The sequence below is a fragment of the Vidua macroura genome, chromosome 3, assembly GCF_024509145.1.
Source record: "Vidua macroura isolate BioBank_ID:100142 chromosome 3, ASM2450914v1, whole genome shotgun sequence".
Lineage (NCBI taxonomy): Eukaryota > Metazoa > Chordata > Aves > Passeriformes > Viduidae > Vidua > Vidua macroura.
Window position 1 is genome coordinate 38,275,401 of NC_071573.1, and position 12,876 is coordinate 38,288,276.

The 12,876-nt window shown below is 41.1% G+C and overlaps 1 protein-coding gene across 2 annotated transcripts in view; it reads left to right on the top strand.

Moving 5' to 3' along the window:
* The window catches only part of EFEMP1 (EGF containing fibulin extracellular matrix protein 1), a 45,716-nt gene that overhangs the window by 14,766 nt on the left and 18,074 nt on the right, over positions 1-12,876 (top strand). The window lies entirely within an intron of this gene.

Genomic DNA, 12,876 nt, shown 5'->3' on the forward strand with positions numbered 1-12,876 from the left:
CTCTGCATTGGGATAGGAGTGAGGCCAACAATTTTGATCAAACAAAGGTCTGGACATTTTATACAGCAAGAGCAGAAGTTAAAAAGCAGCAGCTTTTGAAAAGGTTAACAAACCTAATTTATGCTTAGGGCAATCCTCAATTCTTAAAAAATGTCAGCATGAGGCTGATTGTTGAAGAGCAGATTGTTGATATCAGTACTTTTCTGAGGTATCTCCCAGTGCCCAGTTTGAGACAGCAGAGTCGGTATGTTTTCCATCTTTCTGGATTTGGTGGCTGTTATCTGTGGGTTGAACACAAAGCCAATTCCCCAAAGCTCTGGCTAATCAGTCTGGTGGACATCAGATGTTCAGTTCCATAATGGAACCACTCCTGGCCCTACAGACTGCAGAAGGTTGAGCCTTTTTTGGGAAAGCACAGACTAAGGTAGGTTTTTCTTTTTAAATTAAGAGCATTAGGAAATTCAGATGAAAGTTTCTGTAATTCTGACAAAGTGGTGTGTAAATAATCTGATTGTTATCTGTCAAATGCAATTTCTGTATCAAAAAGGAATCAGGTATTGATATCAGAACATTGTCATCGTAGGAATCAGGGTTTGTTATTGTGGGGCAGAGCAAGCAATACTGAAATTCAGTGACACTGAGTACTGACACAGCTTCCAGGGGCCCTCCAAGGTCCCATTCTCCTGAACAACATGTACATGGAGAAGGAACTGTCCTTCACTAAAAACAGCCTCATGGTGCATGCACTTCCCTACCTTAAGGGTTGGACTTGATGACCCCTTTCAACTCAGAATATTCTGTGATGTGTGACTTAACTAGCACATCATGCCCCACAGTTGCTGTGTTCAGTGGTGCCTTTGGGACAAAAGCAGCAGCAGGAGCAGCTTATATCATTCCTTGCATTTGATTCTTTGTTTTAGTATCTGTCATGTCCAAGCCAGCCAAAAAGTGGCCTCAACACATTCTGGCTGGTGGAGGCTGAGGGAGCCCTGGGGGCTCCATTCACATGCCTCATGTATGACCAAGCAGGGGCTGAAGAGCCACTGCACAGCCTGGTCCTCAGGGTGGGGTCCCACTCCTACTACAGCCCCGAGCAGGAACCTGGAAGCAAAGTCTTAAAGACACCAAAGGGACTGGTTGGGATTTTCACATACTCAATGGCCATTGGGGGGTTCAGCCAGCAAGAAAAACCGCAAGTGTGTAAGAACAGGAAAAACAGCAAAAAGGCAGCAGGAACCAAAAAGGGGTTTTTCATCTGGCTGTAACATTCCGAGCGGGACAGCCGTGGGATGTGCCTGGATGGAGCCCATCCCGGCAGAACGCACCATCACACACTCGGCTGTACAGCCCAGAGTTCCAGAACTGCCTTTGTCACACAAAGCCAGCTTCAAGACAGCATTACTGTCCCATTGGGATGCACTTGGGATGGGCTGCACAGACAACAGCCCTTAAAAACTGGAATGATAATATGCAGGTTTTTCCATTCCTATCATTTGTCCTTAATTTGAAAAATGAAATGCTTATGTCCCATTGTTAACTATTCTTAGCACTAATTTCACAGTTTAGCACAGTGGTGACCAACTGGTTTCCTTACAGTTCTTCTCTTAATTCACAGCTGGGCTGAACTTACTTGGTTTGAACTTACTTACTTAGGTTGCATTAAAAAAAGGAAGTTGTGTGACAGTCTCCACATGATTTAATCAGAAACCTCACTGCACTCAATTCCTGCCTGAAGAACACTATAAAAAGTCAGAAGAAAGAAAGGTAGTCAAGTTCTCCATTCTGGTTAATAGCTTAGAGTATGTTTACAGCAGCCCAATTCAGGTGAGAAGGAGCCTTGGAAGGTCTCCAGCCTGACATCCTGCTCTGCTCTGAGATCAAGCCTGGGAGATTTATCCAGTCAGGGCTTGAAAAACCCCATGGAAGTAGAGCACATAATTTTTCTGGGCACCTTGTTGCACACCTTGACTGCCCTAATGGTGAAAAAAGTTTTCCCTATACCTAGACTCCCTCCTTACAATTCACCCTGGATTGACACACACAAAAGAGATGTGCTAAAAATGCAAACTTGGGGGAAGAACAGGGTTTTTTTCTTACAAATGTGTACATGAAAAACTGTTCTCCATTAGCAGAGGTAACAATTCTGGGCAGCCCTAGGTTTGAATGAAAACATTTTCCTCAGGAGCAGACTGGCTGAATATCATTCCCAGCCTCCCATGACCCAACTCCCACTACAAGTGAATCTCTGCAGCTTTTTAATTTCCAGTTAAAAAAAAAAATAATATCAATGTGTATCCACAAACAAGGAAATAAGGGAAGTTTCACTGATCCATGACTGTGCTTACTTGAACTCTGAATAACTGCAGATATTTTCATAGCTAGTGCCCACCAAGCTTCTCAAAGTACTGAGAGAATATCAAGACTGATTTCAATAAATAAAACCACTGTTTGTACTTTGAAATGTCATATTAAGACACCTTCAGTTACATTCCAGCATTTAAAGCACACGTTTAGATCTCAGTATTTTCCCTGACACCTTTGCACATGCCTCAGTTTTCACAACTGCTCACTGCTGGCATCAATCAGGTTGTTGCTAGGAACTTTTATTTTAAAACCCCTCACTAAAAAACTTGCCAGAGCAAGCCTGCAATACCAGGCACACGCTGATCCTACTCATGGGTGGGTAGGAAATGCTTGAGAGTACCGGAGGGAGTAGCCTTGATCTGGAGGAATTGGCTGTTTACTCAGCTTGCAGTTCCATTGCTGGGACAGTTTTCAAATCCCTCTGCTGAATATCCCAGCTTGTCTCACATCTACCAATGCTGCCCCTTTTAGATACCCTTCAATTCTTGTTTCTCTTTAATTCCTTACTCTCCCCTCCTCTTTTCTTTATTACTCTTGGCAACAAGGCCCAAAACCTGACTGAAAACAGCAGTTCACACTGTGGTCCTGGATAAATTATGGTACAATTAGCAACGTCACTTTCAAAATGTTAATGAAATAAAGCTGCTCCTTTAGGAAACCAAATACTATACAGTTGATGATTTATGGTGACTCCAAACAGGACTGTGAATTTGCAGTGCCAGACGAGGCCATGTTGTCACTTCTACTCACTAAATACGTTGTGCCACTTCTCTATGAAATGAGGCCTGGCTTGGTTACAAGAACAAGTTCCTCAGTATCTTCCCTGTAAAATCTTATCCCTTCTGGAAGTTGAATTTCCAACTTGTTGACAATCTACAAACCAGATCACTTTTGTCCCTTCTGAGGAGCAGATGGATGCAGGGGCTGGTTTGGGACAGAATGATACATAATTGCATCCACAGAGATCATTCCAGGAACCTCTCAGATTGCTTTTCTGGCTCAAGGGGCCTTGCTCTCCACCACTGGACATTTTGGGCAAGTACATGTACATGTATAAAGTGTGAAGCCTAAAAATTCCTGCACAAATAAGAGGAATAATAAATCAAGCCCAAGAGTTTAAAGGCGATATGAAGAATTAACCCGTTTGCTGAACCTTCTCTAGATAAGAGGTCATTGTTCTTTGATTTGAAAAGATTTTTGGTTTTAATATGTATTTAGCCTTACTTATCTATTATACTTTGCTTCCTTTTTATTTTCCTTTCATTGAAAACAAGGCCTAACTCCTTAAAAATTGTTCGGACTTGATCCTAAAACACACTGAACACTTCCTAGTCAAGAAAATAACAGGGTACAAGAACCTTCATGACTTGGATTTCATTTGTCAGAGGTGTTTTTGAACCTCTGAAATCTCTTTAGAAGACCCTGTGGTTATTAGCTGAGACATTTTTTCTTTCATGCTGATTTTTTTGCCTGTCCATGAAATCTCCAAAGCAAACTAACAGTCTGTGAGATCCTAAATAAATTTAGATACAGATCTCACTACAGAGGATGTTCAATTAACTGCTAGAAACCAATCTTGTCATTAGTCTTCCACTGGTGTTTTGCATATTTATTGGTAGCATCTGATTAATGAAACCCAGCCTCTAAATCAGGGCAGTTGGTTAAATGCTATCTATGAAAGTCTTCAAGCTACTGAAGCCCACATGTTTTCAGTCTGCTAAAAAACTTCTCCTCCTCTTCAGTAGTCCCTGTCTGGAAACCTTGTACCTTGAAAAAGCTGTTAAAAAAAAAAAAAATCTTTACAACCCACAACTTTCATTACCTGATTCTTGCTGTCCTCTGAAATGCCCCCCCCTCTGTCCTCTCTGTTTGCTGCTTGAACATCATCCTGAGTTTTGGTTCAGAGTTTGGAGCAGCACAACAAGGGAATCCTCCTCCACAGCCAGAGCTTCTGAAACCAAAGAGCAGAGAGAAATCCAGGCTGGACCTCCCAAACTTACACAAGGAATTTGAGATTGATTAGCCTGGGAGAAGGCTTAATGTTGCACACAATGGTTTGGGTTATTCCAGTTAACAACTATAATTGCATAAATAATAGCAATAGTAAATTATTTTTAATTACTTTAAAACACTTCAACTTTATAATTTTAAGCTTTATCCTATAGGTAAATTTACCTTTATCCTATAGGTAAGAAATTAATGTGCTCATAGATATTTATTCTTTCTCCACTATAAATAGACTCTCTTCCTAATACTGAAGTACATCTCTCCTTCCTTCACCTTTTCATTCTATTCTTAGCTCTTGGCATTAATTACTTGGATATAATTAGCCTCCCCTACTTAGATTCATCTTTTGCCAATTCACCTCTTGCCTCATCAGTTCCTGGAAGGTAGCACTTCCATGAGGAAAGAGCCACCAGTCAATTTTGTTGCCATCCAGCAGCTCAATGAGGATGGTATGGACTTGCCCTTACCTGCTCCACTGCAAAGCTGAGTGGACAATCAGTGCACTGGAATTAAATCCATCTGGAAGGCATTTGAGGCAGGCAGGCATCTCTGAGAATCCTCAGTGTGATTGACTGCTTTTTCCAATAGCTTTGATGAAAGTCTAAATTGAGAAATCTCTTCTCCCATCCTGCAAGAATTTATGAGCAGAATTTCTTTTGACCAACCACCACTGGCCTATGTTCAGCAGCATCTGAGGCCCTCATGTTTTCCTGTGGATCCTGCCCAGCCATTAACCTCTGCAGTGGATTTTAATCACACATTCATGGCTGTCTGCTTAAAGCTCCAACCAGCCAGGCAGTGCCAAATAATGTACTGACAATGTCCTGGGCATCCCTCAGATGTGTCAGGATGCAGACAGACATCCCTGGCACTTGGCTCATACATTCCATTTGCAAGAGCATAAAGATTTGGGATCTCATGCCTTTTAAAGAGGGGAACAGAACACACAGAGAGCCAAGCAAAAAATCTTTGGGGGGAAACAAAAAAAGGACAAGAAAGGTCCTCAGTGCTTTTTTAGGAAGGATGGCTACAAGAAAGATAGAGAGGGACTTTTTGCAATTTATTTCTTTGCATTGAGAGAGTAGGTTTACATCAGATATCAGGAAAAAAAATCTTGGGTGTGAGGCCCTGGCACAGATAGTCCAGAGAAGTTGTGGCTGCCCCATCCCTGGAAGTGTTCAAGGCCAGGTTGGACAGGGCTTGGAGCAACCTGGGATAGTGGAAGATGTCCCTGCCCATGACACAGGGTTGGAATTAGATGAGTTTTAAGACTCCTTCCAAACCCAGCCATTCTATGGTTCTAATGCTTCCCACTCATCTTTCTTCCTGGGGCCAGAAGCAAGAGAAGCATCTCAAGCCACAAAGTATTTAAAAAACGTGTCCAGTGAATCTGTCTTGTTCCTTCCCTGCCCCCCGGTAGCTGCAAAGCCAATTCCTTTTATTCCTGCCGTTCTCCGGAGGCAAAAAGCTCGGTTTGGACAGGCATCAGTTGCTTATGATTGTCCCACAGATCTTCTCCCTGTGTCCTGGTCTCCGTGCTGCTGGAGCTCTCCAACCCCTGCCAGTGACCCAAGACTCTCCTGAGGTGAAGCAATGGCCCAGACCAATGTTCCCTCCTTGGGGCCTGTCCTTGGCTCTGCTGCTCACAGAGCAACACATTCTGGGGAGCACCCACACTTGGTCACAACTGCAAATGGCTTCAAAAGCAACAATTTTCTTTAATTTGGTTCTAAAGTGCTCTTTCAGGAATTTTATCAACTTACAGGGAGTAGCAGGGATTGTTGGAGGAGCTGCTTTTCCTCTCACGACCACCTTGCAAAAGCTGATTTTCTCACCGGGCTGTGTCCTTACAAAGCCTCCATGCTCCCTTACCTGCGTTCTGTACATTTTAAGATCATCTGAAGACTTGCACAGTGCTGTATCTATTTTAGAGTGTTTTTATTGGCAGCTGGTGTATACTACCAAGCACCCACGTGAACAAAATTACAGAGCCCGGACAACTTTTGTACAGAATTCCTTTGGCCATGGTTTCTCTGTGGGTTTCATTTGGCAGAAGTGATATCAAGCAGAAGTCTTTCCCTCAGCTTCTGATGTAAACTAAAATACACCTTATAAATAGAAAACACAGGCATTAGGAGCAGTGCCTTTGGGCAATCAGCCACCTTTGGGCTATGGGAAAAATTCAGTTAGATATGATTCATAAATATAATGAATAGGGTGCCATAAACTCACCTTGCTCTTCACAAACAAAGGCTCATCCTCTGCCTTGAAAAATTAGAAAGGCAGAACCCAAAGGAACAGGGAAAGAAAAACAGGAGAAGAGTGGGAGACTTAAGGGGGAGAACAAAAAATGGGGCTTCAGTTGTCAGTGGAAAGTATCATTTTGAAGCCCACCAAACAATATGTGTAGCAAAACTGCACTGCATCCCTCCATGCCCCATTCCTGCTGAGCTCCAGCTTTGCTTTACAGAGCTCACTGTGTAAGACATTTCAAAAAGCACTCAGTTTGTTCTTCAGGCTCTGGTTTGCTGAAGGCTCCTATTGATTACAGCTGGAGCTGGATCAAGCTGGGGCTGCCTGTGTTCTGCTGGCAGCCTCTGGTTTGTAAATACCTTTCATCTCATCCAGCAGTGATGATGATGTGCTGGGATGATGTGGCAGCAATTATTTATCTGCTGCGTTGGGTTTTCTCCTCCACACTTGCCAAGAGCCCTAAAGTCAGGCCATAGAGAGGGATACTGACATCTTTACATTTCCATTAAATCTTCCTGCTTCTGAAGGAATTCTAACAGCTCTATTGTCATTTCAGCAGTTTTTTCTTTCCTTACTTTCATGGTGATAGATTTGGAAGCACTGAATCTATTCCACCAGATTTAGCAAGTTTAAACCTGTCACAAATAACCTTGTTATCTGATAGCAGTCCCCAAAGGAAAATCCCCTCCAAGCCTCCCTTTTCCCAGGTTTCTGAGCATCCTGTCTGTATCCAAAGATGAAGCAGAAAAAGCAGGTGGGGTAGGCCTTGGTTACCCTCTGAGTAGATTTACACACTTGCTTAATACCATGTAAATACTGACAAATAAAGCATGGATCTTGTCAGACTTAAGAACTTAGCAAATAAGGAGCATTAGAAACAGCAAATAGAGCTGAAGTATCTACTGCCAAGTCAGTGAGAGATCCCACGTCCTGCCTGGCAATCACTCTAAATACATCCTTTCTCCCACTTCATGTGATCTTTCCAGGTCAGCAATGTTGTGTGTTAGTTTAATATTTTAAAACTGGGACTTTACTGGTATTTGGCCTACTTTTTGCTATTTATTTTCTAAACAAATGCTAGCCACTCCCTACTCAAACTAACCTTTTAAGCTTTGCCAGGAGTCTGTGAAGATCACAAGGTATTTAAAAAAAAAAAGAAAAAGAAAAAGAAAAAAATCACATGCTCAGGCAAACAAAGCAGGTTGCTGCACTTCCCCCTCCCACCAGCCCTGCAGCTGGATGTTCAGAATGCTTAGGAGTTCTCCACTTACTTAGGAAACCCTGCTGAAATCTCATTTGCAGTGAAAAGTGCCAGGATTATGGTAGCACAGCATCTATTCTGAGGCAAACCCATGCAACTTCCCAGCCAAGCACCAGGGAAAAAAAAAAAAAAGAAAGGAGTAAAGCTGTCCCAGTTGCTACTTCTACTTGATTGCTCAAAGGCAGCTGGGAAGGCAGATCCTCAGCCTGAAAGCAGAGCACATCCCAATTTTAAGGCAAAGGAAATTTGGAAGAAAAAATAGTTCTGTCTTCCCAAGGAAACTTCTGGTTTTTAGAATGTTCGTTTTTATTTATTCCTGACTCATTGAAAGAACAATGTATTTTTCGGTGTCTTTTTTTTTCTTTTTTTTTTTTTTTGTTCCCAAACACAGGAAAAAAAAAAATTGTGGCTAAACCCCAGAAAAATCTTAGAATGGGGCCAAAAATAATAATAATTTTCAGTTTTCAGAATTTTTGTCAGGTTTTTGAAAGAACAACAAATACTTCCCAAGCACTGCTATAACTTACTAACTTTAGTGGACTGCACGCCCTCAGCTTATTTCAGTTACCACTCTCATCCATCTCCCCTTTTCCACAGTCTCCCCTGGGCTCCTGTCTTGCTTTTCCCGTGTTCCTTTTCCTTCCTTCATTAGTATCCATACTGCTTTTTCTTTTTTTTTTTTTTCCTTTTTTTTTTTTTTTTTTAATTTTACCTTCAAAGGATTGATTTCTTTTCCCCTGGTGCCTCTGCCTCACGTTTGATCCTGCCTGGGTTCACCTCTTGTATCTATTCTCTTGCAAACAAAGAATTTTTAGAACTTCAAACTCAATTTTAAGCCCTCTTCATGTGAAGAATTACATGGAAAATTAAATTTTCCACTTAAGTTCTAAGAAGGAGGCAGTTAATAAGAATTCTTAGGGCAAAACAGGCAAACAAAAATTTATAAGATCCAGTTCCTGATGGTTTTGTTAGATCAGAACTGTCTAACACTGCTTGTTTTTGGCATAGTCAAATTTATATTGCCACAGAAACCTTAACTTCTGTATACCCTTTCACTTCACTTGAACTGTGCAACCTGAACATTGTGTTTTTCTATCCCAGCTCTTCCAGTCCCCTCCCATCCCTAGAGTATATTTTGGACCAAATCAACTGATGTGTCTTTTTTACAGTACTATTTCCATAGTTTGCTTTTATTCTTCCATCATTCAGAAGTTGTAGGAGGCGTGAAAGTGAGAATTTCTTTTAACCATTTCTATTTCATAGCCCAGTGCCTGCCAATAACACTTCAAATATATTTTACATACGTTTCTTCAAAACAAGGCATCTGTGGGTACGTCCAGCCACATGCTAAAAGTATCACATAACCACATAGGAAAAATTCAGAACTAAATCATACCTTCAAAGGCATTTCTGAAGCTGGAACAGCATCAGGAATCTGCTTATTTACGTGGGGAGCTGTGGAGATTGCAGCATGTTGGTACTGCCAACAGATTGGATGATTAGTGCTAAAAACAATATCATCATTTAGATAAGCCCTCTCCTTTGGAGAGTTGCTATTGAACTCAGCTTGAACTTAAATGTTCTCAGCTTGGAAACTGGAATTCCTAAAAAGGCTCATTCAGGCTGCAAAAGCTGAAGGGGAATGAGATGGTATTGATAAAATTGGGTTCGTATCAAATATTCTAAGTCACTTGTCCTACATATGAAGTTCCTTCTAAAGGTCCCTTGTTTCTTGTGTCAGCAGAGCTGCTCTGATCAGCGACACATCCACTACCAAAAAAGCCCCAAAATCAGGTTCCTGTACTTCTGACTGGGACTAAACCAGTGGAAGACATGCCAGCATACAAGATAAGCAACATTTTTTGCAGGAGCTGTTTTCTGAGCTGTCTCAGAATGAACGTTGATTTTTGAAGTGTGCCCTGAACTCACTTTTTGGGTAGATATTTATATTTTCCTTTGCAGGGATCCAGGGATCCAGTGTAAGTGCTGTGAAAATGCTTGCAAAGCTTTAATGAGCTTCAACTTCCTAATTAAAAACCACAATGAGCTTTCAGGCCTTGATTTCCCCAATATTACAGGTTGTAGCAGTGATATTTTGTTCAGTCAAGCCTAGCTAAAGGAAAATGCTTACGAGGTTTCCAAGGAGAGAAATAAACAAAATGGAAATGAAGAGAGAACTTGGAACTTTCAAGTGTATGTAATTAAGAAAAAAATACATCCTTCAGATAATTCTGGAAAGTATTAGGAGATGTTCATAATTCAAAAGCAGTTGTTTGGTTTTCTTTCAAGCAAGGGGGCAGCTTTACATCAAACACTGACTAGCTTTTCCATTAACTTAAGTAAACAAACCAGTATGTTTCTAGTTAAGTGAACATCCTTTTTTATTTTTTACTTTTTTAATAACTGTGTGGATTAGAAATAAGAACAAGACATTTACATTCAAATAGGAAATTAGTTTGCATGCTATTTCTTCATGTTAAAAATACTTTGGAACACTCACAAAAACAATGTTAAGCTGAATTTATGGAAATGTTCCATATCAGTTTTGAAGATGATATGCCAGATGTCGGGGAGAACTCTTTCATCTGCAATAATGGAATAGTTTAATCCACCCTTGTTGTTTTTGAGCACAGTCCAAGTGTATTGGTCATCATGGGTGGGTGATCCCCACTTGGGCAGGCATGAACCAAAAAGCACAAGTTGTTAGACCTCTAGCATAAAATCACAAGAAAGCAACAGCAGGAAATACTCTACTGAAAGTAAAAATAAGCTATTGCAAAATGTAAATCAAAAAGCTCACCATTATGACAACTCATATTTTGAAGCACTCAGAGACTTGCAGATACATTGCTCTGAATTAGTGGACTGTAATGACTCCATTTATGGCTCCAGCAAAAATAAAGCCAATAATACAAATTTTAAATGAATCTAGATCCATCAAAAGCATGGAATACTTTTCTTTTATATGAGTGGGAAGATTAATAGTTAACAATGTGTTCTTCTAATGGGGGATTAAAGTGCTCTTCCTTTTGAGAAACTTTAAACACAAGGACACATTATTGTCCATGTTCTTATTTTAACAATACACATTGGAGTAACATTGGATAGGAAATTCTTCTGGGAGCAGTTTGTGGCCTTGTGGCCTCAGACTAATACCATATCAGCCATACCACTCTCACTTGCAGTGATCAGTTTAATGTGTTACCAATGTTTTATGTGTCACATTTATTTAATTCGCTGTGACTGTGGTTGGATAATGAGGTATCCATCTAATTCCAAAAGATCTTGGAATTAGGAGCCATTTCCCGTGTGCAATGCACCTCCCAGAGTGCTTGGTGTGTGCTGGAGAGGGAAGGAGCATCTCACACAGTGGGAAGGAGCAGGAGAAAGGAAGAAAAGCATTTTCAAATGCATCAGTTCATAGCTTCATTCATTTTTTTCTCCCTTCTCAGCTGCCTGCCTCTCACAAGCATGTGGGAGATGTTCTAGTGCTGAAAGCCATGGTTCACTCCTTTATTGAGCTGTTCTGGGTGATAAGTCAATTTGCTTTGGACATACCAGAGACAATAGATAATTGTGACAGAAAATTGCAGGGCACTTTTTTACTTACAACAGCTTGTTAACTCTGGTCTGTTAATAGAAGGATGCTTTCCTGTACCTTCCTATTCCTGGAATCACTGTGCTTGAGTAACTTGCCCAAATCCACAGAGGTTGCTTACACATTTGCAGTCCAAATACAAAAATCACACAATGAGTTGTGCATTCAATTCTTTTTGCACATTCACCACATCAGTGCTTTGCTTTGCTTCTCTTGTGCTTTGCCATGACATCCAGGAGCAGGAAGAGATAAATCCACAAGGAGCTTGCTTTGCTGCACTCTCAAACGGGAGAGGGGAAACATTTCAGCACACCAAACGGAGCGCAGTTTTTCAGGAAAACCTCATTAATTTAAACATTCTACCTCACCTATTTGCTTAAATGTAGGTCTTGGCTCTCACGTCTCTTTTTCCTGTGCAAACAAGTATTTGTGCAGGTTACCTTCGCTCAACTGTGAAAACCTGTTACCAGGGCAATCAGGCCAATATACCTCACATGAAAGGGCAAAGGAAAATTTAAAAGGGAAAAACCAGTAAAAAAGGGGGAGGTTTTGGGCTGCTGCAGAGCTGTGCAGAATTAGAGAGTGTCCCTCATGACACCACTGGACGCTGACAACACTTGGAGTGAAGGTCTCTGCATTAGCAGGTTTTGCCATTCCAGGAACTGGAAATTTCTCAAGATATTTCACCTCCTGCTGCCTCCTGTCCTGATGTTATGTAACAGATCTTATGCTGGGCTCCACCACCACAAATCATAACCTCCCAACACCAATGAGTTAAAAGCTGTCTGGGCATCCAGCCCAGATGAATAACATCGCAAATGTTGAAGGAAGTAGCAAGGGAAATAGAAAAGCCTTTGACAGAAATTGTTGATAGCTTGCTAAGGCTGGGGAGGGAACCAGGGAATTTGGATGTTGCTAATGTTGTTCCTATGTGTAAGAAAGGATCAGGGAGGATCCAGGAAACCACATAGCAGTGAGCCTGTCTTCAGTTGCAAGAACAATATAAGAAACATAAATAAGGGACAGAATACTTAATTTGGTCAAATAAAATAAGCCCATACTAATGGATGAACTATAGAGGTCTAATTTCTCCAAGTATGTTATCTTCAGGTGGTTCTTTCTGAAAGATGACAGTATAAAATATCTTACAGACAGAATAGAAGTTAATGAAGTGGGCAGAAAGGGAAAGTTTTGACAGAACCCTGAGGTTAAGTAAATTGTCAGTGATGCTGCAGCCCCATGCAGATCACTGTGGGTCTGATATCAGACTGTCTGGTGCCATTGCTGACGTGGGAGTTGATGTTTGCTCTTCAGATGAATCCATTAGAAAAATAGACCAAGTCATTTTCTGGCCTCACTCACACTGAGAACTCAAAAAATTTAAACCCATTAA